The sequence below is a fragment of the Mustela nivalis genome (genome assembly GCF_964662115.1).
Source record: "Mustela nivalis genome assembly, chromosome: 2".
Lineage (NCBI taxonomy): Eukaryota > Metazoa > Chordata > Mammalia > Carnivora > Mustelidae > Mustela > Mustela nivalis.
Genome location: NC_139021.1, coordinates 139,469,008 through 139,496,450, shown reverse-complemented (window position 1 = coordinate 139,496,450; position 27,443 = coordinate 139,469,008). Strand labels below are relative to the sequence as shown.

The 27,443-nt window shown below is 55.4% G+C and overlaps 1 protein-coding gene across 9 annotated transcripts in view; it reads right to left on the bottom strand.

Annotated features, from left to right (window-relative positions):
* ZMIZ1 (zinc finger MIZ-type containing 1) overlaps nucleotides 1-27,443 on the bottom strand; it is a 232,718-nt gene that overhangs the window by 203,966 nt on the left and 1,309 nt on the right. The gene's annotated exons all lie outside the window — the stretch shown is intronic.

The window sequence follows — 27,443 nt, the reverse complement described above, 5'->3', positions numbered from 1 at the left end:
CAGCCGCTAGATCCCACTGTTGTAGGAATGCTGGCCCGTCCTATTCTACAGTGAGGCTCTGAGCTCCTGTCACCCAGAGCCTGGTACGGGGATGAAACTCAGCAGACCTGTTTCGGGCATCATAGGGCATGGCCCACCTACCCCCAATCAAGGACTCCCATTTTGTAGATAAGCAAAGTGGTGTTCAGAGGGGCTGAGGATTGGTTTAGGTCATGTCTGCAGTAGTGGTGGGAGCCGTGCAAGGTAGGAAGAGCCAGCACCCGGGCTCCCAGGCCTCTGGGCCCGGCCCTCTAGGTAGTAAAGAGAGCCCCCTGTCCTTCAAATGCACCTGCAGCTACTGTACCTTGCAGCCTCTCAGCTCCTCACCCAGGCCCCACTCCCACCGGGGCCTGAGCTCTCTCTGGGCGGAAGGGGACACTTCCTCCAAGCCCAGCCACCGGGTAGGCGGGTAGGGGGAGGGGTGTATGGAGAGTGATTCTTCCCAGGCAAGTCACCTGCATAGTGCCAGATCAGCCATCTTCCCCAGCCCAGAACAAGCACCAGTGTCAGTACCAGGAGGACCTGTACGGGTCACAGGGACCCCAAGACGTGCAGATTCCCTGGGGTGGAGCTGGGCCCCAATGCCACCTCTCCTGGCTCAAGGAGCAGTGCAGGGCCCCTGCCTTTCCCACACCCCAGACTAACAAGATTGCTTCCTCTTTCCTGAGGCCCCAGGGGGCCTTGCAACCTGGCCTTCCTTTCAAAGTGAACACAGATGCAAAACCAGTAAGTAAATCCTAGGTATCTGCAAAGCCAGGAGAGGGAGGGACCCATTATAGGCAGACTGGGGAGGGATCCCTGTCCAGTAGGGTCAGGGCTCCTGTGCTCAGGGTACTGCCAGGAGCACTGGCTACCCAGCTCTGGCACACCCAACTCCCAGGCCCTGCACTTAGGTCCCAGCAGGTCAGAGGCAGTCATGACTGCACCCACCCCTTACTCAAGCCCTTCCCACCACCAGGGAGCCCTCTAGGCTCTGGGTTCCAAGGCTGCAGCCCTCGGGTGGGTGTCAAGGAGGCTGCAGGCCTTCCTGGCTTTCAGAGCCTGCTCGCTGGCAGGGTGCAATGGGAAGCATCTAACCCCTGGCTGGGGCTCGCTAACAGAATGGTCCCCATTTGGCTCACCTGCCAGGTGGAGCCAATTCCAAAGCTCCACACTCAAGCCTGAGTCTCAGAACGCCTCCACTCCCTGCCAGAGGCACCAACAAGTGACAAAAGCCTACAAAAGCGTACACCCACCCACTGCCCACTTGCTGATTAACCTCGCCGACCATGATGGTGACCTCACAGGTCCAGTCCTCGGACAGGTCCTGGCCCTACCCCATGGTACCTCCTCCCTCTGGCACCTGACCCCTGTGACCAACCTCCTGTGCCAGCCTCCATGGCAGCTGGGCTCCCATCCCAGCTCCGTGTGAATATCCTACCTCACCTCCCCAAAGCTCACATGTCTGGCTGTCAGGTTCCCGGAGTCAACTCAGAGAGCCGTGCAAAAGTGATGCCAGTACTGGTCAAGGGCTCCCGGCACACCTAGGCCTGCTCTGAGCCCTGGACTATTAATTAATTCACTGATGCTCACAGAACCCTGCCGAGGCAGGTGGCTCTGCTGCTATACCCCTATTTTACACATGAAGAGACTGAGGCACAGAGTGGTCGAGTTACTTTCCTGAGGCAGCCCAGCTGGAAGCGGGGGAGCTAGGGTTCAGCGGGGGAGCTAGGGTTCAGCGCCAGCGCTCTGGCTTCAGGGGCACATGCACTAAGCACCATGTGAGGCTGATTCTGAGATGCTTCTACCTTCTCTCCCCCACCCTGGGTGCTTCACCTGTCCAACTCCTTCCTTGCTCCCCATCAACTCCATGGTGCTTCTGGTCCCCCGTGTGCTCCCTATGGAACAGGCACTCCACTCTGACCTACCACACCAGCTCAGACACTCACTCCTTCCACTTTCCCTCTAACCCTGACCCTTAGATCGAAATGACCACTCACCCATTCACCACTCACCCATTCTCCCTTCCCAAGCCCAAGGCTTCCCACAAAGCCCCTGGAGCCCCCGAAGGCAGGACCCAGTGGTATTCTGGAGGCGGCAGGATCCCAATAAATGCTCATGGGGTGGCTGAGTGACATATGGGATCAGGTCCAAAAGCCTCCGATTGTGCCCATCTCAGGGACTCACGATGCCTGAGAAGCTCTTGGGTCATGAGGCCCCTCCAGGAGCTCTTCTTCCTCCTACTATGGGGGAGGGACAGTTAGTATCCAGGCAGCCCACGAGAGGTGCCTTGAAGACCACATAGGTAGTGAACACAAAAGCCCAAAGTGACAGAAATTGATAAAAACTTCACCGCACCGCTGACACCCCATATATCAAAGGCCCCAAATCTCATTCTCTGCTTGCCTCCAATTTCTATCAGAGCTTGCCAGCTGCACATTTATTGAGAAGTTTGTGATCTGACAGGCACTGTATTACCAACATTAATGATGCATCAGTCTCTAGAATTACTGGGGAAACAGTCCAATTGATTTTATTATTATCTTGAGTTCTTCACTTTCATTCCAGGCAGCTTTGCTACCAGAGGTTTTAAGAAAGGACCAAAGTAAATAAAGGTCTCGGGACCAGGGCCAACTCCGGTGGGAGAACCTGAGCTCGTTCCAGGACCCTTGGTGACCGTCCTCCACCCTCCTCAATAACAGGAGGGTCACTGAAATGCCAGGTGGCAAAGAGTGGCAAATGTGGTGTCCCCAAAGGAGAGTCGAGCCAGGGGACAGAGCAAGAGCTCAGAGCAGGCCTTCCATTCTTGCTGCAAACATGGAGGTGGCTGATGGGGGAGGCAGAAATAACCATTGAAGTCATCTTGTCATGTGCTCCTTGCCTGGGGCAGGGAACTGGCCCCATGTGGATCCCACAAGCAGATCCACTCCCGTGTCCATACCTGGGCCTAGGCCCACAGCAGACCTGGCAGCTCCGCTGGCTGGTCTGGAGGCCAGTGGGAGACCCAAGATGAGGTGGAAGATGTGTGTGGGGCCCACCTTGTCTCAGGCCACTTGGCCCCAGCCACATGAGACTCCTTGTGAAGTTTCTGGAACATGACAAGCACCTTCCAGTCTCGGGCCTGCCTCTGAATGGGATGTTCCCCCTGCCCGCGTTCCCCATCATCTCATGGCTCTTCTCAGAAAGGCCCTCCTGCCTCAAGGGCCCCCACACCCACCCCTCCCCCTTCTCCACACAGCAGCCCCCTTCTTTCTTTCTCAGTGCTTACCATAATTTATAAAGGGGGTGTTGGTTGCCCTGTTTCCCTCCTTTGGCTTCCTGCAGACATGGACCTTGTCTGGTCACCGTGACAGCCCCGGAGCCCAGTGGGCCACTTCCCTCTGCGGGCCCCCTCACCCATGTGGGGAGTGAGCATCTGAGAAACCAGATTCCAGCAGTCCCTGAAGGCTGCATGTTGAATCAAGAAGTTCTCGAAAAGATGGCTGGTTCTTAGAGGGCTGATGCTCCTCGTCCCACCCCAAGCTCCATGCCAGAAATCCTACGAAACACCTCCCTTCTAGCTTCTGGGGCAAACATCTGTGCATCAGCCCTCATCACCTAGCCCTCCTCATCCAGCCCCTCCTCCCCTTCAGTGTCCTTCAGGACCCCTCAGAGGCAGCAGGGCAAGTGGGAACCGGAGGGCTTGAGGTCAGGCCAGGAACCGACCTCACCACGTAGGCAGAGCACGTAACTAATGGCACCAAGGTCTGCCCAGTGGTCTCCCTACAAAATGATGGTAGGAAACCTGTGCCCCCCACCCCTGTCCAGTCTCACAGGGACCTCAGGAGGTATCAGGTTCCACAAGAGGAGTGGACATCTCCCTCGGTGGCCATGGACAGTGTACACCTGGGGTGCTTTTAGTGCTAAAGTCTGCCAGCCTTCTGGCCATGAGGACTGAGGTACAAGGACCCAGGTGGCCACAAGACACGGATCCCCTAAGGGCTTGGAACAACAAAGACGAGACTCCGACGGAAAGACCCGCTGTGCGCTGCAGAATAACTGGGCATCCCAGTGGGGGTGCAGGGATCCAGGGGACGTCCCTGGGCAAACAGGTGCCAAGCATCCTTGTGCACACGGTGGCATGTATTAGGTACGTTCCAGGCCCAGGGCAACAGACAGGCGTGATCAGAAAGCCGGGGAAGTGGCAGGTCTGCCCTCAGAGCAGTCAGATAAGGACCGATGATCCTTATCTGGGCAGAGAGGCAAGCTGGAGGCCCGAGAGGCTGAACAACCAGGCTGGTTCAGTCTGTCTGAGCGGGGCTGCCTTAAGCAAGGGTCACTGGAAAGTTCTGGGAGTTCACAAGGCGAACAGATAGGGGTGGTCTTCTAACTACTGACATTATGGCTATTATTGGTATATGGGATTATCTGGAATTAAATCAGACTATTGGACTGAACAGAGAGTATTCTGATTTGAAGACAGATTTTTTTCCTGAAATAGGGATTCCAGATATAATTTATTTATTAGCGTTTCCCACAGGCCTGCTCCGTGCTAAGCACTAAGCATATACCTTAGCACACCTCCTCTTCACAACTCCATCATCAACCCTCATCGCTGACAGGGAATCCAAAGTTCCTGCACGGGGAGGCTGTGGGCTGTAAGTCTGGCCAGCCCAGGAGTTCCTGGACCCTGTGGGGCCGGAGAAGCCCCCTCGAGCCCGAATATCCTAGGCTGACCAGCATCCCCCTCATCGCCTTCTGAGGAGGAGAGCACAGTCCAGAGAGGCTGCGGACTTGCCCCAAATCACCCAGTTATCCCATGGCAGGAGGGCAGAGACGACTGGACAGGAGTCGACCCTACTTCACTTAATTCTCAATGTCACCTGGGAAGTAAACCCTACTCATTTCAAGGCCAAGGAATGGAAGTCTCCAGAAAGGAGAAGCACTACTGGGGGCAGAGTGAGCGTTTGCATCCTGCTATCCACGGCCATCCCGCCATCCTGACTCCTGGCACCTGGCCCCGAGCTGTGGGGAGAGTGGAGGCACCCGCAGCCTCCGATGCCCCGTGCCTGGGGAGCCAGGCCAGAGGACGAGTTCCTTGCATGCTCTTACTCCATTAGGCCCTTTCTGTCGGAAGGGCAGCTGTGACGCCAAGTGGGTCTGTGGAGTCAACAGGAGCCTAGCATCGTACGGCCAGGGACATACAATGCCTCCGGTCGACTGTTTATTTATAAATCCATCCAAGGCTTGCCGTGGCCTTTACACTCATCTCTTTCCCAAAATGCAAACTGGCTTCTTCCTGTAAGTCAAACCAGCTTGCTCAAGCTGATAAAAATCATCCCAAACGGGCTCTTTTATCTGCCCAATACAGAAAGTCCTCTGCACCCCACACCTCCTAGAAAGAGGAAGATGGCATCGTGCTGCTTTGTGGGGACGGACCTGGGGATGGGCCCTGAAGAGGCATCCCGGGCATGTGAAGGGGTCAGTGAGAGCAGTGGGAAGGAAGGTTCTAGACTCTGAGACTTGTGCCTCTGACACATTCTAGTGGCCTTAATCTCTCTGAACACCACTCCAATGGTGCATGTGTGTTAAATGGGGATAAAAATAGGCCCTCCCTCGTAAGGTTCTTTGGCAGATTGAATGAGATAAAACATGGACACCACCCGGCGCAGTGCTGAGACCCTAGTAAGTCTCTGGAACACAGTGATCATGGTGAAGAATAAGAAAATAATGGTCACGTTATTATTACTGGACCGGCCACCCAGTCACTCTTGCTGGGTGGCTTCAGGATGGTCCCTTTTATGCTCTGGGCCTCAGTTTCCCCTATGGACACTGAGTCCCCAGGAGCCTTTCTCCTACTGGCTGGTTACTCAGTCCCTTGACTGCCTGCATCATAGGCAAACAGCTTTGATGATCAGAAAAACAAAATGTTCTAAAAAAAAATTCACCCATCTTCCAGAAAAGCAAGCTACCTGACCGCCCCTCTGCCAGCTGGCGTTGGGATTTCTGAACAGCCATGAGCATCACTTAAAGGCACATGCCTTGTACAAGGCTTGCTGGGGAATAGCGGGATTCTAGGAGTGCTTGCTGGGGCTAGACTCCTAAGGGGGACTCCAGGGTGTGGGCGGGAAGTGCAAGGACACACAAAACAGACCTAGAAGTCTCCAGAGACTGAGACACTGCACTGGACTCTCTTAGTGGAAGTTCTGAAGCTTCTGAGGAGGCGTCAGGTGCTATCGTCACAACCAGGCTTGCCAGGCCCTGCCCATGATAGGACGCCCCAGCCTCGATCTCTGAGCAGGGACCTCCCAAGGCCCTGGGGCATGCATTTACTGCCACTCTCAGCACCCCGGGGGGGGGGGGGGGTGCAGGGATTACCAGGACAGAGGGATGCAGTTATAGAGGGCAAAGCTGAGGCCTGCAGGAGGGAAGTGACTGGTCCAAAGACACATGCCTTGTTGAGAACAAACCCTAGACGCACAGGCTGCCTCCAGGCCAGAGAATAAGGGAGGCCAGCAGCCATGCGATGGCCGTGTCACGCGGCCACGAATTTTCTAGAATGGGATGAAACCCCGCCGAGGATGTCAGCACACAAAAGCCTTCCCCTAACTGTGCCTCTTTCCCTCTTCTCAGCAGCCAGGCAGGAAGGTAGGGGAAGAGGTTGTTACATCTCCCCATTTGGCAGGTTGAGGACAGAGGCTGAGGACCATGTCACGTAGTAAGGGTGGTGTCAGGCCAAACTGTTGCTGGGCCTTCAGAAGCCCCTGCATTTTCTACCTCCTCCTCAGCCCTGCAGGAGCCCCTCTGGAGGAGTGGCCAGCGCCTCCGCCCACCTTCACAACCTCCCACCCGGCACAGGTCAGTTGGTCCTGAAGTGCCCCCGAGGGACTTCACTCACCTGTGACACGAGCAAGGCTTCCGCCTCTCCCTCCAAGCTGGGCAGCTCCCTGCCTTCTGACTCATCTCCCAAAACACTGCTCTGGTCCCTCCCCTTCCCTGCTCAAGCCTCCCTGCCACCTGCCTCTAGGATAAATGTCCCCTCCTCACCCAGCCTTCTCTCTGGGGTCCCAGCTATCCCTGGACACTTGGCCTCAGTTACTCCCCTGAAGCTAGGGAGCACTGGCTGAGCTCCCCCAGACCCCCGGTATGTATACCTCCCTTCCTTTGGTCCCAACTTTCTGCCTCCCGAAAGTGTCTTTCCTTCCCCTCCTTCCTGCTTTGTTCTGGCTAAAGTCTCTCTAGCTTCAACAGTCACCTTTAAATGTCTCCTCTTCCAGGAGGCCTTCCCTGACCACTCTAAACCATTCTCATCTCTCACTTGTTCCAAGCTCTCCATGCAACTTCTTAGTCCATCTCTCTAATACTTCAGGATGTATCGTTCCTGTTCGACTGTGAAACTCCTTAAAGTGATGGTCTTGGGATTTTTGTTGGGCCATCCTTTTAAGAACTATTGCCCTAGCCTGTGCCCCATGCGCCCCCCCTACCCATTGCCAGGGGCTATAACAGACAGGGTCTGGCCTTCTAGAAGGAGCTCATCTAAAGACAGGAAATTAAGCAGGCACTTGCCACCCAGCATATGGCGGGAGTGTGGGGGATGACCCAGCATCTGGAGGCTGTAAGAGGGTTCCTGTTCTCCATCAGGAGTCCTTGCCAGGCCAAGCAAGGGCCCTGCCCTAACGGGCTGCTCCAGCAGCTCTCCTGCTGGCCTGAAATTCCAAGCCAGTGATGAATCTGTCAAGTTTCAAGACAAAGGAGGTTTGGGAGAGGCATGAGAGAAGCAGGTTGGGTGAATGTTGGTCTCCCAGGCTGGGGCCTCTAACCAGTGGACAGGCAGGGGGAAGCCCTGGGCCCCAAGCGACAAGAAGGAATCCCGTGGCCTGGAGGGAAGGCTCATCTATCATGATGGAAAAGGCAGTGAGCAACAAGCCTGAGCCTCATCTGGCAGGGCTCTTGGGTCGCCTGGCCCCACACACATCCCTGTCCCTCTCACAGTAGGCACCCCACGAGCCTCAGCTCCCCAAATGTGTGTCAACCTTGCAAGGGGGTGCCTTTTTGCTTCCTGATTTGTTCTGTAGGCGTCCCCAGATGGGCCGGCGATGGGAAACGCAGCACTGCTCACTGCGGGTGCCTGGCCTAGTGAGCCTTGGGAATGCTTTCATTGTTCTGGCATCCTGGAGCCTACTGAGGAGGGCAAGGCATTCTAGAGAAATCAGTAAACAGGATCCTGCACGCCAGTGTGGGGACCTCTGACTACATCTCCAGCTCCCCGTCACCCCAGCTTGTGTGCCTGGCCCCGGAACCCCGAGAGCAGACAGGGGGTCCTCCTCGGGCTCCAAGCACATGTGGTCAGCCCACCCTGTCCCTGCCACCCTTCAAAGTCTTCCAAGCTGGAGCTCCCTGTGGGTCCTAAGCAGTCTTACTACTGAGGAGAAGAGGCGGCCCTGCCCCCTGGGGCAATGAAGGACAAACCCTGCTGCTGCGGTACCCTGCCTGACCGTGACCATCAGACCCTTTCTTCCCCCTGCAACCTGCCCCTCCCGAGTTTTGTTTTCCCATCAGGAAAATGGGCCAGCTAAACATGAAGACAGGCATGCAATCCCCTAGGCTCCCACGTTCATTCCAGGAGCACCCTTAAAGGAGCCACTGTCGGTCCAGAGCCCTGAGCAGCGAGGGACATGAGCAGCGAGGGACATGAGCAGCGAGGGACATTCGGAAGGCACGGTGGGGAAGAGATGGGTTGTCGATGGCTGCAGGCGCCTTAAAAGCTGGTAAAAGGCTTAATCCTGCATAATGATTTACAAAGTGACAAGTAAAATAGATTCACCGTGACAGCTTGAAAAGAGAACCACAGAAATAAAATTACACTCCAGCTCACCCTGTCTCTCTGCAAGCGTCCCTCCCTTCCCCAAACCAGAAGCTCTTGCGCACACATGTGGACACGCGTGTATGGGTACAAAGGGAGCAGGTGGCCTTGGGACGATGAAGGTGGGAGAGGGACAAAGGAGAGGGCAGGTCTGGCCCCTGTCCTGAAAAAGGCTGGTTGGCTCCCTGTTCCAGGTGTAGCCTGCAGAGGTGATGCTGGCAGCCCTCCAAAGCCAGGGGGTTATCCTCATTTCCAGATGGAGACACGCTAGCCAACACGCCCTGCAGGGGCTCCCCTTCAGGGGGCATGCAGCTGCCCCCCGCAAGGCCCCAGAGGGCCCAGTCCCTCCCATGTCCACCTGACTTCTGTCTAATTCAACACTGCACGAGGTTTCGGGGCCCAGGAAGGGGGTCCGCTGCTTCCCTTAGAAGGAGGCAGGGACTCTAACAGCACTGGGCGACAACTAGCCAAGAGGAAATCCGAAGACAGAAAATAGCTTCAGCCAAGTTCAACTCCGAGAAAGGAAAGTAGGCAACGCTCCTGCCCATGGTGCCGGGTTCATGGGGTGGCAGTGGGAGGGAAGGGCATCTTACTTTCTCTGTCAACGGTGCAGTCCTCGATCTGTGTTTACACAAGCACCAAAGTCACATTTGCCTCCAGTGAAGCAGGATTTGGCTCCAGCTACGTGGGGGGAGAATGGTCCAATGCGTTGGGGTTCCAGCCATGGACAACAGAGGTGCTCTCCTTGGTGGCCATGAACTCTGCCAGCTTCTCAGCGTTTTATGGCCACCCGTCCACCTCCCCTGTGAGGCACCGGCCCAGGCACCTGCCAGGCTCTCCAGTCAGAGGCAGGGGCTGGCAACCATGCCCATAGGGTTACTCATCTGTACCAAGAGGCATGGATTTAAAAAGGAAAATTGAAAAGGGGCCAATTGTAGGGAGAGAGCAGATTCCCCTTAGTAGCTGCAGGGCCTAACACAACTTGACTCTTCTGAGCTCCAGAGTCCTCCTGGTTAAAATGGGGATAACATCAGCCACTTCAGAGGACTGTCGTGGCAACTTCAAGACTCCAAAGAGTTGTGCCTGATGCATGTGGGGTTTCCCAAGGACATGAGCTTCACCTCAGGTAAGCGTGGAATGAAATGCATCTGCGGGGTACATCTACCTAGAAGCTCGGATTTCAGTCCTAGCTTAGCAAATTCACCATCCTGAGGCCCACCCTCCCCAGGTCCCAGGGGAGGTGGAGAAAAAACTCAACACTGGGAGGGCCAGCAGTCAGGCCCGCCTGAAGACCCCCCATACTTCCCCCCATACCACCTCGGCTCTGCTTCTGACAAAGCCCAGAAGGGCCGAGTCCCAGGCAAGGTCTGTGGAGACTCCCAAGTGTCCTTCTCTGTCACCCTTGGCCGAACACCCGGCAACTCCCAGCTCTGCCAAAAGCTGTCCCGTGCCTCTAACCGATATGGCACAGGGATGAGTCTAGGCAGGCCTGAACACCCGTGTTTACCCAACAGAAGTGTGTCCCTCCCGCCTGCCCCAGCACCAGGGTAAGCTGGAGCCCATTTGCCCGCAGACTTGCCTGGTGCGTAGGCCGTGCATGGAAGGTTCCAGCCCCTGGCCCTGCCCAGGGAGTCTTGCCCAAGAGGTGCTGCGGCCTGGCCAGCCTGTTGCTGCTGAACCATTTCTCCCAGGAAGCAGAGCTGACTAGGGCAGTGGTGCGGGCACAGTTGACACCCAGGTGGCCTCAGACCCTGGCAGCTCTGAGTAAGACCATCAGGGCTAGGAGATACTCCTGGGAGCCTGGCCCAGCTGAACCACCCATCTGGCTCTAACTGGAGAAAGGGAGGGCAAAAGAAGGGTCCAGGGTTCAGACCATGTACACCGGCCAGCTGTGACACCAGGGCTGAGATTAATCAATTCTTTCTCAAGAAAGTGTGCAAGTCACTTCTAAGGTACTGCCTAGACTGCAAATATATATAAATACACACACACACACACACACACGCATATACATACACATACATACGCATATTTTTTTTCTCCCCCAAGCCATGAAACCTACCAATTCTATGTAAAGTGGAGCCATCATTTGGTTACTCATTTATTCACCAAATATTATGGAATGTCTGCTAGATGTCACGTGTGGTGCTCGGTATAGGGGAGCCACAGCCCACCTATGGCTGGGGTACCCTGCCGGCAGCTACAGTCATGCCACGTGAGGACTACAACAGTGGTCAAAAAACAGTGCCAGAGGAACTAGGGCAAAGGTGAGGGCCCAGCCCACTTGATCTGGCAGGTGTACAAGGGCTAGCCAAGGCTTGCACCAGGTTTTACAGGATGCCTAGGAGTTCGCCAGGCAGACAGGCAGAGTACAGAATCAGTAAAACACATATAAGTGAAAATTCAGCTGGGGCCAGGGAACATAGGGCCTTGAGGGCCAGGTTGTGGGTGGTAGGGTGTCATGAAGGAGTTTTAGGTAGGGCAGAGAAGGTAACAAGGTTGTAGGTGCCTTGTATTAAGGTCACACTTGGGGCCAAGTAGGGGAGGCTGGAGGTAGACACCTGAAGGAGAAGACAGTTGCATGGGGGGTGGAGAGGATGGGCAGCTTCAGAAACATCTGGAAGGTGCAGTTTGGAGGCTTCAGCTCTTTCCGAGGTACTCCCACAGGCCAGGCTCAGGGCAGGGAGGTGGGGACATGGAAACCCAGTGTCATAGGTTGTAGTCCTGGGGAGGAACCAAGGGAGAGTCCAAGTTTCAGCCAGGGCAGCAGGCCAATGGCAGTCCTACTTCTCATCCTCACAGTGGCATGATGAGAACGAGAACAAGGCTCCTCTTCCTCAAAATACTTTACCACCATCCACCAGAAATTGGTTTAATAAATGTATAATGTGTGGATTATGTGCAATGGGCATTACCACACATGGTAGACCCAGCAGATGCCACCAAGCAAGGCCTGGGAAGATGGGGTGTCAGAGGCCCAGGGACCAGGCAGAAAAAGCAGATATAATCCAATACACAAAGGAAAAAACACAGCAAAGCAAAGAACCACCCCAACTGAGTGCTTACGAACCCTCCCGGCCTTTTTGGCATGAGAAATCTCAATAAAATGAGAGGTAGAATTATTTACTATCTACATGTAGTCCCAAAAAGAAAAAGAAACTGTTCAAACGAGGCAGATAAAGGAAATGCAAAAACATGAGACAGACAGTCCCAGTTTATGAAAGATGGGGATTGGCCAAAAAGTATAGAAAACCAGTTCTGGCTTTAGAGCTTACTAAAAAATTAATTGGAAAAAAAAAAAAAAAAAGAAAAGAAAAAAGATCCTTTACACTGAGCAAAATTCCAGCAAGTGAACATAGGAGAGTAAAACCGGCGTGCTGAGAAAACTGGAACTATCTGAATGGATCAGGATTTCCATTCCATCATTCACCTAAGCATTACTGAACACCTTCTCTGCTCCAGGCCCTCTGGGGATATAGGAATAAGAACCAGTTGGTACCCTCACAGAGGGGACAGTCCAGTGGGGGAGAATGCAGAGGACTGGGGGAGTGCAGAGGGAGACAACCTGAAACCACCCCCCCCCCCAAGGAGGAAGCAAGGACAAACAGGATTGCTGGCGAGGAGGGGCTAGGTGACTCATTATACCACCATCCACACGGTGAAGTCCAAAGTCATGTGGGCAGACGGCAGTCCCGTTTAAGAAAAGTGAGAACTTTTTGAGTAGAGGTGAGATAAACACTTTGATCTTGGGGGCGGGGGGCTGGTGTAGGGGAGCCTTGCTCATCTTGAAGGTAAAAATGCTCAAACAGGTTTTCAAAAGGAATACCAGCTAAAAGGGGCCTCCATGCACAGATGTGGAAAAGAGCAAAGAGCCAGGGCCTTGACCAGGTCAGGAAGCTGATCCATGGGTGAGATGGGAAATGGGTCTTCTGACCCTGGTCACAGCCCCGCTCCAGGCCCCAATACTGCCCTGGGGGTGTTATTCAGCCTAACAGCAGACACGCCGGGTAGGCGGATGGCCAGGGAAGCCCACTCTAATGGTTCCTGACAATTGGGAGCAGCTCAGACACAGAGGCAGGGGTACTTCTGCGACACAACTCCAGATTCCCATGCTGAAAAGGCTCCGGCTTTCATTTTCTGAAGAAGTCGTTTGCACGGGCATCCGTCCGGCGGAGGCCTATTCCTGCCTCCAGCTGGCAACCCTAACAAGTATTTTCATTGGGCACAGACTGTCTTCTTCAGTCTCCCCTTCTGGCAGCCCTGGGAGATGAGGACTCCGCACCCACTTTCCAGATGAGCAAGTAGGCCCAGAGAGCCCAGAGGCCCTCTTACCCCAGATCACTCCCATTTGGAGCCTGATGGGGAAGGCCAAGCCACTCTGAAAAAGCCAGGGGGTGGGGGGGGGGTGGGAAGGGGTTGCTACCAAGCTGAGCAATGAAGTGGAGGGAAAAGACACCTGGCCAGAAGGGACTGCCTACCCACTCCACCCCACCACTGCTGGTGGCCTCTGGCCCTCCCCTCTCCCCGGGACTGCCGGCCCTAACCCTTTGCTGACACCAGAAGGCTGAGTGCATGGCCTCCAGCAGAGGTAAGGCCCATCTGCCAAACACTGGCTCTGGCCACCTTCAAGGTGAGGGAAGGAGACCAGGGGCCGGTGCAGGTTCAGACCAGAGTGAGCTGGCCTGACTTCTCCCTACAACCCACCTTCCTGCTTCCCATGTTGCTGCTCTGGAAGCCAGACTTCCGTCCTGGTGCCTCTGCAGGTCCTAACAATCCCAGGTTAGTTCTTGATTGCTAAAACTCTGGGCTTCTGGAGGTATCTGACTCAGGCAGGTAACTTCTTAGAGGACAGAGAGGAATGAAATCAGGAAACTGAGGCCTGAACAGAACAAAGGGCCTGCCTGTCATTACATGGCAGGAATGGGGGCACAGAAATAGGGGATGTTTGAAATGGCCTTAGAGAGCCAAGCAACCCCCAGGCTCCCATGCTACTGATGGGTCAACTGAGGCCCAGGGATGGGAAGGGACCTACCTACCTAAGGTGACTCTGAATCCATTAAGAACCCCAGAATGGTCATCCTGGATTGATCCCATGGGGTCAAAACAGAGCTGGCCTCTGTGACCCCAACCTCAAAAGTTAGGGAAGTTGCAACACTTCCTTGTTTCCATAGTAACTAGCTACTGCTCCAAGAATATTCTGAAATGTTTTTGTTCCCTCCTCTGTGCCGGCCCCGGGCCAGGCTGTGAGGACACAAAGCGGAAAGAGGGGGTGTGAAGGAAGGCACAGCCCCAGCCCCAGCGGCGGTTGATCCCAGGCAATGGAGTACAGGAGGGAGGGTTTTCAGTGGAGGAAGAAATCCCCAGAGTCCAAGAGTGTCGAGGAAGGGAATTCAGAGGCAATAGCTTCTGAGCTGGGCTCTTAGGGATACACAGGAGTTCGCCAGATAGAATTATGGGGGTGGAAGAATGGACACAGGCCCAGGCCCCAGGGCTTGAGGATGATGGCATGTCAGAAAGCCAGCAGCGTGCAGAGGAGAGGATGCAGAAGTGGAGGAGAGGGATGGAAAAGGTGGCAGACTCGTGGATGAATGGCAAAATGACAAGTGCCACGAGGGTGCCTGGAATTCCTCATCATGCCCCTATTATTAAACCGATGCCCTAAGGCAGTCGCTTACGGCTCCGCTCACGGCTCTACGAGCAGTGGCAGCATAAAAGACCACCACTCAGACCCACGGGACTTGGAGACTGTGGCCAGCTCTCCAGGTGCAGCCCCTCAGTCTGCTTTGTAGGGGTGGCAAGCATTCCCCACCGGCTTCTGGGCATGACCTTGGTCAACCTTCCAATTACATCCAGGATCTGACCTTGTCTCACTACCTCCACTGAACACTCTGGTCTAAGCCACCGGCATCCTTGCCTGCTTCACTAAAAGCCACCCAGCTGGTCTCCTCATTGCTTCCCTTGTCCCTTATAGTCTATATTCAGCTCACTGGCCAGAAGGACCTGCTGGCACATCGGATAGTCTCAGTCCTTCAATTAAAATCCTCCAGTGGCTCCTGAATTACTGAGCATGAAGTCAGAAGCCTTTCTCCTGCTCCAAAAGGCCATCTGCCACCACTCTCTGACCATCTTGCTAACTTCCTCTCCTCTCTTCCTCCCTCTCCCACTCCATTTAGTTACATTGGCCTCTCTGACTTTCTTAGAGCATGTCAAACACATTCCCGCCACAGGGCCTTTGCACATGCTATTCCCTCTGTCTGGAATGCCCTTCTCCTATATGCTTACGGGGTTCTCTTCCTTCACTCCTTGAGGTATCTGCTCAAATGTAACCTCTTCAGAGAACCCTTCCCTGATCACTCCATCTAAAGAAGACTGATCTACATCCATCTCTTCATAACACCTTATCCTAATTTGTTTTTCTTCAAAACACTCATTATAGCTCACAATGACATCATACATGAAGTTGTTGACTTACTGTCTGTCTCGCCTGTTACAATGTAAGCAAGGCCTCCGTCAAGTTCACCACTGTATCCCGAGGGCCTGGAATGGTGCCTGGCATGTAGTAGGTGTTCAACAAACTTGGTGAATGAATAACTAATCTTTCTTGGGGAGCTAGGCAAGGGGAGATACAGAAGACTCCCAGACTCTGCTCAGAACACTGGGGGCTCCAGAAGAGCCAGGAAACCTTGTCCTCAGACTGGCACAAGGACCCACAGGCAGGAAACTTGTGCTGCCCTCCAGTGCACTGGCTCCCCAGATCTGACAGGGAAGCAGGGCCTGGCCTGAGGGTCTGGAAGAGCCCTGCAGAGATGGACCTGCAGTCGCTATTCATTACCAGTGTCCCTAGTCCATACACTCCGGGCCTGGGCAGCCTCAGGAATCAGGGAGGCAAGAGATAGAAGAGCCCAGGCTGACAGCGGAGAAAGAGCCAGTATCTTGGTGGTTGTGCGGCTAGCTTCCTTCCCTCTCGGGGCTTCAGTTCCCTAAATCTGAGAAATGGGGACGAGAAGAGGATGAACTAAGTTGGTTGCCCAGGTCCCTCCTGTTCCAACAGTCTGGTCATTTTTAGGTCTTCAGAGTCATGGGAGGGGTCACACCAGGTTGAAACTAGGGCCACAAATTCAAGCTGTGGTCCCAGATGGGGTCACATCTTGCAGCCAGCTGGGTCAGATACCTAGGTGAGGGGTCTCAGGAGGGCTTCTGGAGACTCTATTTCCACCCAAGGTGACAGCAGGCAGGGTGCAGGCAGCCCTGTCTAGGCCAGGAAGAAAAGAGGAGTGCCCCCTCACAGGGCAGTTGCGCCAGGGATGTGGGGGCAAGCTGGGGGAGCCAGCTGCCTCATGGAGACCCCAGGGAACACTGCCTTCCCCCAGGGCCAGCGGTTCTGGTGGCCACAGCCAGAGGCATAAGGTCCAGGAGCTTTTGTGAGATGAAGATGGTAAGTCCCAGACGAGCGAGATGCCACTGTCACAGCCACAAAGGGACCTCCACCCCGTGTCTCCCTAGCAAAAAGTTTCTGTCAAGTGACAAGGGTGGAGGGAGACCAGACACTAGCGGATGGGCAGGACGCTTGGGTTTTTGCTTCAGCTCTGCCATGAACTTGCCCTGTGACCTTGGGGAGCCCTCTGTCCCCTCTGGGGTCAGACTCGGTGGCTAAATGAGAGGGTTGGCCTGGATGATGTCCAAGGCCTTTCTGGGCTGACATTATCACCACCACACGTGGTAATAAAACATCACGCTCCCTGACGCGGTGACACAGTACAGCACGCAGAGTGCTGGCCCTCCCCTTGGACTCTTGCGACAGCCCTTGGGGGAGATCGACAGCCCCCCACACCCCCGAGAGACTGTTGGAAGGAGGCAGTGCCCGACATTGTGAGTCCAAATCCAACGCCCTCCACAGACACCCCAGGTCTCTGGGGCCAGAGGACATGTAAGCAGAATGTTCCCTGTAAGAAGCAGAAGCAGAGCTGGGCAGACAGGGGCTCAGTTAGAAGAAGGGAGAAGCTGAAAGGGGAGGGGGCACTACTCATAGCCGACCCCCCCCCAACCCCTGGCTACCCTCCCAGTCCCCATCTGCTGGGAGAGGCTAGGCAGACAGACACCTTTCTCAAACCATGTGGCATGTCTGACCCTGCTTGAAGAGCTGACACCAGGCCACCTTCTTTCCCTCAGACCCCATGGAGCCATGGTTGGGACCTCCCCAGCCTACTTCCGTGTCTCATGACCTGGGTTAGACCATTTCCAGGTCAAGCTGTGAGATCTCAAAGCAGCCCAGGCTCTTGAACAGAGACAGAAATAAGGAGGCGGCCCAGGGAATAGAAGGCTACCTCTTCCAGGAAGCCCACTTTGCCCACTCTAGCCTTGCACTCAGCCTGGAGAGGAATAATCTCTGATGCACAGTATGGAAGGGGGCTCACAAGAACCATATTCACCACATGCTGCATCGTCCCAAGAGGAGCGCTAGGTCCTGGGAGGAAGCAGCCTAGGTGAGCTCCCTACATGGAGCTTTCTAGGTGAAGGGAGCTGCTGGGAGGGGAGAAGCAGCCTGTCCCCAGAGGCATGCAAGTCGACACCAGAAGGTACTCTGTGGGGATGTCGTGAAGGGGGCACAAGTCATCTGGGTAACAGGCATCAGAGGAGGTGGCTGCCGAGCTCCCTGCAGTCTTGAGAATTAAAGGTCCCCGAGTACCAGGAACATTGGCATCAGGAGCCCTGTCGGGACAGGCGGAGGAGGTGATCACACGACCTGGCTGCCTCCGGGGAGCTGGCTGGAAGGGGAGCCAGCCATCAGGTAGGACGCTCGGAGAACTCTGGGACCCTCAAAGATTCCACACCCCAAAGCGGCTCCACTGCCCCTGGAGGGATCAGCCCTGAAGCTGAAGCTCGAGTTAAACTGCCGGCCTCAACCCAAGCTACGTTGGCAGGATCAGAACGCCGCCCTTCTGCAGAAAATCAACCCATACTGAACTCACAGCTTCGGGGAAGTTCCCTTTGCAGCCATGGCCCCATGGCCAGACACCAGGCAAAATATCACACCTGAGGTGTCCTTTTTTCTTTCGGGATCAGAAGCACTCAGGGGTCCTGGAGCTCAGGGGGCACTGAGCAAACCGGGTACAGAGGTGGAAGGCCAAGGAGGCCTCCCCTCACCCTGGCCCCCGACGTGCTCACGGCAGTTACAGAGCCCACTCCTGAGGACCCCAGAAAGTCAAGAACACGAGGGCTATGAGCCAGCGAGGCAGTCATCCACGGTGGGCTTGCCAGCATGGGAGCTCCCCCAGCTCAGATCCCTCCCCAGGGCCTCAGGCTGCCTCTTGCTGCTAACAGCAGAAGGGTTCACGAAGAATTCATACCAGCCAGGCATCCTGAGTGTAGACAGTGCTCCTCTGTATGTAAATACCAGTGAGCCCCACAGCCCTAGAAGAGGAAATATGAACCCAAGAGAGCAGGATAAACAGGCAGTGCAGATAGCAGTGTGGGGGACTGCTCTCCCAAGCCAGAGGACATAAGCCCTAAACCAGACCTGCCCAGCCTTCCTAGAAGATGTAGCGGGTGGGGACTTCCTCCCTTCACTTAGTCCCTAGCTCGCTGGGGACCATGACTGCGGAAGCTCTGGTACACATCTCTGGAGCACCTGCAGAGGACAAGACCAGACGGTTCCAGCAGTGCACTCAGCCAGCACAGGAGGCCATCCTTTGGGCCCCCTCCTCACCCCCCAGCCCCCATACCAGGTCCTGTGTCCTAGGGGACTGCCACTGATAGTGACCTTAGTCAGGTCCCTTGTCCTCCCTTGGCCTTGATGCCCTCCCCAGGACGATGTCAGGCTGGATCAGAAGCAGGAGTTGTGAACACAGATGCCTCCATGGCGAGCGTGGTGATTCCAGTGAGTCGCAACAGAAGAGTCTGCGGGCAGGAGGTGGGGCAAGACGGCACAGCAGTCCTGTTCCACTCAGGGGCTAGGGCGATTTTAGACCCCTGGATGAAGGTCATGGTTCTTACACTGCTCTCGGGTGTCCAAACTGATTAAAGAATAGGAATAAAGCTGTGGATCATCTCTCCGGACAAACTTGGACTTGCAAAAGTATGCATGTGGGGGCAGGGGTGTGTGGCCCTGGCAGGGTGAGCACGAGGCTCTTCCTGCTCTGATAGCTGCTCTGTCTTCCAGGCTCATCTCTAGGGACATGGCAGAGGTCCCACCCCTCTGCCAAGCTGGCCTGGCTTTTGGGACTGCCCAGCCCCAGACAGATTTGTGGTCTCGTAACAATAAAAGAAGAGGAGGCCAGAGAGTGAGACAGAAGACTGTGGGTTTAAGGGGTAGAAGTCAGAGGGCACTGCCAAGAAAGCTGGCGGGAGGGGCGGGCGGCGCTCAGCAGAGGCAGCAGGGGCAGGGGACAGGGGACTCTGTCCATGGGAAAGCTGCCCTCGACTTCCCCACTGTGCACAGCCCCTCTGGGAAGGTGGTTCTTGGACAGGGAAACCAACCAGGGGACCAAGTCATCAATGCCAGAGCAGGAAGGGACCACAGGGGGTATCTTCAACAGCTATTTGCATAAAAAAGGAAGGTGGGAGGAGGGTCTCCTCTTTTGGGCACCACTGAGTGAGGCAAAGGGCTGGCAGGGTCCCCAGGGAGAAGGAGGCTGTGCTCTGCTGTCCTTCCTCTGGCGGACTGTGGTTCCTGACAACCCACTCTGGGAAACCCTGATGTGGTCTCAACTCTCGATTTTCAGGTGAGGAAACTAAGGCCCAGAAGGGTCGGTCATTGGCCTGAGGTCCCACAACCCATTACGTGGTTGACAAGGCCCAGTCTTTCATGCTCTCCTTTTCTCCATGTGGGAAGAGCCCAGGAAGGAAGTGGTATCCTCCTTTTGGCTTCGCCTTACAGGGGAAGAAAGAGAGGTTTGCAGGTAGGAACCCAGATGTAAATCTCCACCTTGGAACATGCTGGCAAGGGGAACAGACCTCCCTGGTAGGGTGAATTGAAAGGAACTTGATTAAATGTTACGGAGGGCCTCCTAGAGATCACCTGCTGGCCCTTGCTGCTACAGAGGGGAGACTGTAGAGAATGGCAGAAGGAGGCTGAGGGTCAGGAAGTCTGGATGCCAGGTCCAGCTATGCTTGGCCCTGAGGTACCAGGGGACCTTGAGCAACCCACCTGACCTGAGTCTCCTGTGTAAGTTTGAGGACCTGTTTCTTGAGCATTTACTATGTGTCAGGTGCTGTAGGAGCTCCATTTTCACAGCCTGGGGGAAGGTGAAATGAAACTTTTTAAACCATGAAGAAGTGTGTGTTGCAGACATGGAGACGGGAGTTGGAGAAGTTTAACAGAACCTGCCCCAAGTCACAGGACCAGGAAGAGTGGAGCTGAGAAATGAACGCCAGGCAGTCTAAGCAGAGCCTCAAACAAAGTAGTAGCCTGAGAAGTACTGGCTGTTGGATGTTTCTGGTAGACGCTGGGAAGTTGTTTTAAAGATGTAAACAACAGCAGGAGCACCAAAACATGATAGCAATAGAAAATTCCACCTCTACCCACCCACAGACAACTCAGCCTCCCTGGTGCAGGGGAGCCAAGTTGCTGTGGGACCTGTAGCCGGTCCCTCTACCTCTCTGGGCTTTGGGTCTCTTCAACTGCCAGATGAGAAGGCTGGAAAGTCCTCCCCACTTGCAAATGCCAAGTGAGGGATTCTGAACCCTTCCCAGAGGACTCCCTGCCCCATCTGTCCCTCAGCCACAGGGCTGGCTGGTCATGGCCAAGGGCCAGGTTTCCCAGCTTTGGTCTATCAGGGGGCAGGGTGGGGGTTTAGGTAAGGGCCTGTGGACAGGGTGAGGTCCAGGCCCTCAGCATCTTCTCCCTTGTCCTAAGCCTGCTGGCTCTTCCTCATTTGCTCTCACCTGGGCCTGATGCATGTGATTCCCAGGGCTGGCCAAGGGGGCTCCTTGCCTGCTTCTCCATACGCAGAGGAAATGTTAGCAGGAAAAGGCTGTGGGCCATTAGCCCTTGAAGGACAAAAGTCAGCACTAGGATGTCTGGGGGGAGGTAGGGGACAGGCAAAGGAAGCCACCCATCTTCTCGTACTAAGCAGGCTTTGGGCAGATAAGAAACTTTATATCCTCCAAGAGGGTTTTTATTTTACTTCCCTCCAATCTACAATGCAACTAACCCACAATTACCTTTTAAGAAACACATTGCTAGATGGAGTGCTAATGCCTGTCCCCTCCCAGATGTGTAGGATCAGGGAGTACTTCTGAAAAGCCCCATGCTTATTCCTCACCCCGAGAGCTCAGAAATGTACCCCATCCTCCCCAGGCTCGTCTGGTCCTTCCCAGTGAAAGATGGAAGCGCATTTACCCATGAGCTCCAAAGCGTGGCTAACGGGGCTGTGCCCGGCCAACAGTAGATGCTCAATAAATGTTTAATGAGCTAATGGGCTGGACAGACAGGGTTCCAGGCCTGGCTGTGTCACTAATTCACTGCTGCCCTTAGATACGGATGATTCTTTCTTCCCAGACCTGGGTTTCCTGGGTTAGGAAAGGAAGGGTCAGACCAGGTGAGCCCTACCGCCCCTCAGCTCTGTACTATGTGCTCGGAGTCAGGGAGCGTCCAGAGTGGAAGGAGGTTTTGAACCCCTCTCCCTGCTGCTCTAGGGCCACGTGGAGGACAGGATGGGACTGCTTGGTGGGAACTTCCCCAACAGGGGTTTTGAAGGTATCACAGCCACCCCACCCCTTCTCCCGTAAGCACCAACCTCTGAGTGGATGACTGAAGTTTTGGGAAATGCGGATGGCAGTAGGGCAGGAGAGAGCATAGGGAAAGGGTGCAAGTTTCATTTAAACCAGACACCAAAAGAATAATTTTGGGAGAGCCTTTGAAAGTACAAAGAAACTGTCTTCTAATACACACACACACACACACACACACCCCATCAGAATAGCTGTGCCATTTTCTGGCAAAGCACTCATCCGCATTGACTTGGACCCTCTAGGAGATCAAGAATCTGGGACAGGGGAGGAAGAGAAAAAGCCCCCAATGTCTGAGAGCCCTAGGAGAGATGGGCCTGAGTCCTCAGCAGCAACCTGGGCCAGCACAGGTGACATCATGTGTGTGAGGGCATATAGATCCATACATATGTATGTATGGGGGGGTGGTAATGCCAACTAGGGAGCAGGCTTTGGGACAAATGAAGCACCCCTAGCCCCAATCTTTGGGGTAGACTTCTCTGTAGGGTTCACAAGTCCTGTACAATTCTAGACCTGCCCTGAAGTCTCCAGGGACAAAGATCTGGGTCTGCAAGACCCAGACACCCTGCCCCTACCAGCCACTAAGGGCCGGGGCCACTCCTTGCCCCCTGCAGAATTCTGTGACCCCCTCTATACAGTGAAGGGTTGAAGTCGGATGATCCTAAGGGCCATGCCTGCTCTTACAGTTCGCGGTACCAAGGCTCTATAGAAAAGTGCAACACCTACCACCACTCAGGCCCCCACCCTAGAGAACTGGAAAAGGAGTCCCACGTCCCCAGATGGCTGTCTAAGACTGGGGCTGGGGCAGAGCGGAGTCCCCACACCGTCTGTCCTCAACAGCCTGCCACGGCTGAAACCTTCAAGTGGTTACAATTACAGCCGGGCTAACAGGATTAGGGGAGCATTGAAATCTAAGAAATCTAATTAGCTCAGACACCCCGGCCTCCCCCAGCATGATCCTGCAGTAACCCCGGCAGCTGGGCCTGACACGCGGGCCCCAGGGCCCTCCTGGGCTGCAGTCATTACCTGTGCAGGTGTGCCAGGCTGGGCCAGGCTTCCTGGGGAGGTACAAGCTCAGCCTGCGAGGCTGCATCCTGCTTTGTACCCCTCCAGCGACGGCCTTGTCCTGTTGTGGTCCTCAGCTGAGCTCCAAGCACCAGGCACAGGGACATGGGCAGCAGGAGGGCTGCATCTGGGGGTAGGAGGGACCCAAGAGCGCCCACAGGGCGGCCACCCCACGTAGCCCGAGGACTGACTCAGCCAGAGGAGGGGCAGGCTGAGTCAATGCCTGTATCTATAGAAACCATCACAGTCCAAGGAAGAGCCTTGGGCCGCACAAAGACCTGGGGCCTGGAAACATCTCCTCTTCCTGCTCTAGGGTCAGGGAGGGGGTTGGAGACCCACGCACAGACACATGTGCCCTAGCAGTCACAGCAGCATCTGGGGCTCAGAGCAAGCTCGACTTTAAGACACTTTGCCAAAAGAAAGGGGCATGGCTGCAAGGGGCGGGGGGCAGGTACAGGTAAGCCCATGTGGGACCCTTCCTGTTTCTGGCTCTTCCCCCCTTAACCTCAGTGCCCAGGTCTCCATCCCGCGGGGTCCACACCGACTTCTGCACCCGTGCTTGGTGGACTGGGAGGGTGGCTGCAGTGTCCTATCTCTGGGGCCTGGGGCTGAGTCCTGGCTGAGCTACAGGTCATCTTACCTCTCTGAAACTTGATTTTCTTGTCTGTTAAGTGGGGGTAATTCCAAATCGCAGCTAGCTTCCACTGTTGTTGCTGGAGTGCTGTAAATTTGGAGAGTGCTTCTAAATCCTCCAAGTGCCATACACAAAGGCAAGGGCCCGTGGTTATTCCTGTCATGCGCCCCATGGCAGGGAGCCAGCTCATAGTGGTTAATTATTTATTTGGACTGATCTTCCTGCCCTTACTGGCTGCGAGCTCCTAAGGAACAGGAACTGTCTTACACATTCTGGGTGTCTCACAGGCCATGATCCTCACAACAGTGGACTCTTAGGAATTATCTGTGGCACCAACGCTGGGCCCCTAACCTGACCCCACTCCCATCACTTAGCTCCTTCCTTCTCCTCATACGCAATCCAAGGAGAGAAAAGTATCAGGAGGCAGACCAGGCCTATACACTGACAGATCAAACTGAGTCCCTCAGTCGGACCCTTTCTCACTCCCGGCAGCTCCTTTCCAATAACAGTTGAAAGTAGCCGTTAGTAGGATCTGCTTGAGCACTAGTCTTCAATCTGTGATCGTTCAAGAAAGGATGAGTCTGTGATCTGGTGGACCCGCCAACACCTCAAGCCCAGAGTGAGGGTCAGGAAGAGATGATTTCCAGAAAGCATGCCATGCAATAGAGCACACTGACAGAGCTGTCCACTGAAGGCAGAAGCTGCTTGGAGTGGTGAGCACCCTGTGACAGGGGGCATGCAAGCCAAAACTGGATATAAGCTGCCAAGGAAGTAGGCTTGGGGAAGCAGCTTCTTGGAAAATGCTACTAACTCCCCTAAGGAAACACCTTTGTGCTCCATTCTGCACCTAGAGCCCACCAGGCCTTCAGAGGACACGGGCCAAGGGCTCCACTACTCACATCTGTCTCATCCCCACAGCCGAGTGGGATCAGGGTTGTTCTGCCTTTGGACCCATTTTAAAGATTAGGAGGCTGAGTCCCAGCAGGGTGAATCCACTGGCCTAAGGGAGCCAGCCTCTTGACACTCCTCCACCATCTCCTCAAGCACTGGGAAAACCCCAAAATCAACGAAGGGTTTCCTGGAGTCTTACCAGAGCCTGCGTGTGGGACTGATTTACTCAGCCTCTCTTGATCCTCCCTGAGGACAAGGCCCAACCTCAAAATCACCCCTAGAGTTTACAGCCTAGGCAAGCCCTGCCTCCCTCCCCTCACTTTGTCAGAGGCCCTAGGGACAAAGAGCTTCCCCTCAGAGGGCGTGGACAGAGGCCACTGTGTCCTGCTGAGAGGTCAGAGCAGTCACCAGGCAAGGCTGCAGCGGGGTCCGGAGTAATTACTGCAGCCTGGCCTTTGTTGTCCACACAAAACCCGAGGAACCTCATAAAGATGAGGCTGTGATAGGAGCCCTGCAGAAGCCCTCGGGAGCAAAGTTATGAATGAAAACGTATGGGACCCAGTCACAACCTGGCAGGCCTCGCTTCCTGGTTCCATGACAGAGTGCCCAGAGAAGCTTCCGGAAATTAACTTGTTGGTGCCCAAATTTCTTACTGCGATGCTTCACCCTGAGGTGAGGGTCATGGCTGCTTGTTTGGACACTAGCCAGGGCCTGAGAACTCCGTATCCGTGGCGTCACACATGGGTACTCTTGAGACACGATTCTCAGGACACGGTAGGCCTCAGAGTGCCTTCCTTCCTTATCTACCCCCCATCTCTGTCAATCAGGGGAAAAAGTGAAGAGTGCAGCTCTTCTCAGAGGGAGCCTTCCCTAGGCGATTTTCCAGGATGAGTCGCCAGCGGGCACCTGTCCTATATGGGGGCACACCTCTGGGGGCCAGGTACGAAAAGAGTGTTGTGTTACTGTTGTGAGGGGAGTGTGTGTGTGTGTGTGTGTGTGAGAGAGAGAGAGAGAGAGAGAGAGAGAACCTGTGGTTCTGTGGTTAAACCCCTCAGTCTCTGGCCGTGAAAGGAACGAGGATCCTCCTCTCTTCTTTCCTTAGGAGGAAAAAGGGACATACTGTCCCCAACCAAGAAGCCAGACATCCCTTCTTTGCAAAGACAGGGTTAGTTATCAAAGCTTCCCAGAAGTCAGGCAATTTCTCGTTCCCAACTCTTCTCTGTGAGCCATATCCCAAATGCCTCAAAACCCCAATCCAAAAACGATTTAAAACTCTTGAAAACTCCCTACTTCTGAGCGCCCCCCCAGCCCCCACCCCCTCAGCTCCAGTCCCTGCCACCAACTCTCCAAAGTCTAAGGTTTTTAGATTTACATGTGAAAACAGCGTTTCATAACCTCGTGACTTGGGACAAGGAGATGCTTCTGTCCTTTTGGGAAAAACAAAACCCAACCGAAATCATAAAACTTAGAAGAAAACACCATCTCCCTCCAGATGCATTCCCTTGGCCCCAAAGTCACACGTGCTCTGTGGCAGATAGGGCTTTCAATGTGTCTTTTGTCTGATGCTGGTGTTTCAACATCCTCAACTTGATGAGAAAAAGGTCAGCACAAGGCTTGGGGCATTCACAAACCACACCACCGGGGCCAGGCAGTGGGGAAGCAAGGGGCCAGGAATTCCCCCCCCCACCCCAACCACCACCCCACCCCAACTTCTGCTCTGGATCTCCTCAAAAAGCAGCCAGGACAGAAAAAGCTAGGTGCTCGCCCCCTGGTCTAAACTTCCCTGATATCTTGCAAACAACTTTTAAACTCTCGGGAGCATACCAACACCAGCGAAGTCAAGTCCGAATTCAACGCCAGCCAAGCTGCCCATTGTCCAACCACAGCGCCTGCCTCTTTATCTCTACCTTCAGAAAAACAATAATAAGCAAATGCAGGCACCTCTGGGAACAGCCTCTGGCCTCCTGCCCTGCCCTGTGTAACCAGCCTGTCCTCACACCCACAGGAGAGGAGGAGACAGCGCCGGTTAACCCTCTGGTCTACCAGGCTCTGTTCCCGGGTTGCAGCAGGGAGACAAACTGTTGCTCAAGAAAATCCTCCAGAAAACCCTTGGCACCAGGAGGCAGCTCCCTGCGGCTTCTGCCCAGCTCCGAGCCCAGGGCTTCCACAGTCAGCTTCTCACTGCCCTTTTAAATCTGCAGGGTTGGGCTCTACTCTTCCCATGCCAGGGGCTGTCCACCCAGGGGGCTCCAAACGGCCACGGCAGAGCCGGGAGGAGGAAAAGACTGGCCGAGCAGTGCCCTCACCCTGCCAGCCCGGCCGCCAGCTTCTTGGGGGACCTCTGAGAGAACATTTGTTTGGGCTGCCAAGTTAAATCTTCCTCCCTCATGTCAAGGCATTGGAAAAGCAGTCAGGGGAGAGGAGAAGGGGGAGAGTGGGGAAGGAGCAGCGGGAGGGAGGGAGGGAGGAAGAGAGAGAGAGGCAGGCAGGCAGGCAGGCAGCTCTCAGAGCCCCAGTTACTCTGGCACTATCCAAGGAAGCAGCCCGCGGCTCCGGAGCAGGAGCAGCCTGAACTCGGGACACCCAAGGAGGGGCCGGGCCTCCAGGGTCAGGCGCAGGGTGTCAGTCGCTCAGTGCCCCAGCCTCAGGAGAGGCCCTCGCTCTGTGCCCAGCTAGAGGGGCCAGGTGGGAGGGGAAAGCAGAGGAAGAAAAAGTTTGCGGCAGGTAGAGGGGTAAGGGCTGGGCGGCCCCGCTGTCGGGCTGTCCCCCAGGGAGGGGTGGGGGGCCCGGGCCAGCTGCCCTGGCCCGCTCCCGCCAGCCCGCCCTCCTGCCCGGGTTGTTTACATTCCTGGAGTGTCTTTTAAACCCAGGGCTGAGGCTGACTCTCGGCCTTCTCCGGCGGCTCCGGGGCAGTCTCCCGTGAAAATCTGCTGGCGCACAATGGCCGGGAAGGCGGCCGCCCCTCGCCCGCGCCCCCGCTGCTCCGGGGCGGGGAGCCTGCCCTCCGCACCGCGCCCTCTCCCCGCCCGCCTGGCTTCCTGGACAGATGTCCCCGGCGAGGGGGCGACGCGCGCCCGCTGCCCGCGCCCCAGACGCCGAGGCCGCGCTCCCCACTGTTCTCTCCCCAGCCCAGACGCCAGGAATGTGAAACAAGCTTCCAGAGCCCGCCCCCCCACCCCAGCTCCGGCCCCGGCCCGGCCCCCCAACCTCCGCCCCGGCCGGCCTCCCACTCCCCCGGGGCAGCCGCCGCCGCCGCCGGAGACT